Source organism: Pteropus vampyrus, unplaced genomic scaffold (assembly GCF_000151845.1).
Source record: "Pteropus vampyrus isolate Shadow unplaced genomic scaffold, Pvam_2.0 Scaffold213, whole genome shotgun sequence".
In the NCBI taxonomy this organism is placed as follows: Eukaryota; Metazoa; Chordata; class Mammalia; order Chiroptera; family Pteropodidae; genus Pteropus; species Pteropus vampyrus.
Genome location: NW_011888994.1, coordinates 993879 through 996024, shown reverse-complemented (window position 1 = coordinate 996024; position 2146 = coordinate 993879).

Sequence of the window (2146 nt, the reverse complement as noted above, 5' to 3'; positions counted from 1 at the left end):
GAAATATTAATTGCCACAATTTCCTACATCCTTCTTATGTATCGCATAATCACCTTCAGTCTTTTAATCTTCGCAATGATACTATTCTTACGCCCATGTTACAGAGGAAGAAATGGAGGCATAGTAAAGTTGGATCTTTCCAAAGTCGTCTTATTTCTAATTCCAAAACTTGTCTCCCCACCTCTCACCCATCTGTCGTCTTCCAGTATCATGCTTTTAGTTAGGAAACACTGGTAATTTCCTACTCATATGGCCAAACGTGAGCTTTACAATTATTTAATCTTTGATAATTATTGGCAAAGGAAATAAAATGAAGAGAAGAAAAGAATTAAGTAGGCAATAGAATTTGGAGTGGTTGAAATTAAACAAAAGTTTGAAAATCATGATATACATTTTCCTTACTGCATAACTGATGTGATAGTTACTTAAAAAACAAATATTAAATACTCCAGAGCTAGAGTTTCTATACAAATATTAAATACCGAAGAGGTGCCCTGTGTTTGGACTGTGGAGATTACTGGGATAAGAAACAATCTTTGTCCTTGAAATGAGAAGTTGAGAAGATAGGAACCTGTCATAGTCCAACTTATGACAGTGAAAATGATCAGGTGCTAAATTGTGTGGTAAGGTCATTAAATTTTGTTAAAGTTCAGAAGCTTGCAGAAACCAGAACGTGAAGAAAGGATTTATGGAGGAGGTCTGTTTGAAGTCCGTAAGGATGAATGGAGACTGAATAACTAGAAAAGACAGAGCTGAGCTGGGACGCTGGCATAATACTCACTAGGAAGTCAGGATTTTCCCAACTGAATTACCAACCTGGTTTCCTGTTGGCTGAGTGTCCTTTGTCTGGGCACTGAGAGAATACTAGTCTTTGAATTCTAAACAAACACTGTCTCAGCCAAGCTCAGCACTATCTCAGTGTCCTGAGTGACTTATATGCAGCAAAATCAATCAGATGCAAAGGGTTATTTACACAACTGATAGCTTCTTGACTCATACTTTCACGGGCTTCTTTTAAGGTTGCTAGAGTACACTTTGCTTAATATTTGAACCTAGAGAAGTTGAAAGCCAAGTACTTATTTAAATATTGATCAAGCTCAGTGCTGGAGAGAAGGCAAGAAAACTGCAGATAGCATGATTGTATGTCCTCAGCTGATGAGGGTTTCACAATACTAGTTTTGCCTTTTATTTCTTTTTCGTGGGAAGGAGTTTTGGGGTAACTTCTTATAATAGTTTTTCCTCCTTCCACATTTTATATTCTTTCTGTCCACATATCTGACAGAATTAATGGAAAAAAAGGTGGGCAGGGGAGAAAGAAAAGAAAATACACAATGATTTAATACTAGTGTTATAAAAAGGAGAATAAAAACAAAGTCCACTGAACATCAATGCTTTTGATCATCAGAATCTGGAAACCATTTTTGTCTGGTGTGTTGACTGTTAATCTTTAGTAAACATTTTAGGGTTGGAAATATTTTTTAAAAGGATATTATTGTTTTTTATCTTGAGTGCCTTAAAGTCCTGGCAATGGGCAGGAACTTTTTTTCCTTTAAAAGGCAGTGCTTGAGGCCGGGTCCTGGGTTCATGGGCTCAGGTGAAATAGCATTAGCTGGGACTGAAGCATGGGTCAGGCCTGTGATGCCAATTTGGGGTCCCTTTATTAAGGCAGAATACCCCACCCCCCAGCTTTCTTTGGAGCAAGGCTAAGGACTTCAGACACAGGACGGTGTTTCTTATCTTCTTTAGTCTCACATCCTCAGGAGCTATATCAGCAAAGAGGGCTGGACAAGGTGAGGACGAGAAGGGAGGTTGAACCTTCCAGGAGAGGTGTTGGTGACAACTGGGGAGAGGTGCCTTGGTGGCCAGCTTCTTAGGGCCACACCCCTGCCCTGGTCCTGTGGGCGGCAGGGCTTCGCAGGAAAAACAAAGCAGGACTAACCATAATCACATGAAAAGTCAAATCGAAAATTTTGCCGTTAAAGCTGCTATCATTGTCTGAAGTCTGTTTTATGAACGCCTGTCTGATGCAGAGGCTTCTCCACTTGGAGTTGTGATGATTCTAACTGGAAAAGCACGTTGTTGGTAAGGGAGTCCCTCTCACATTGCTGTTCATTGTAAAAACGGGTTACGGTTTTCATGCGAATAT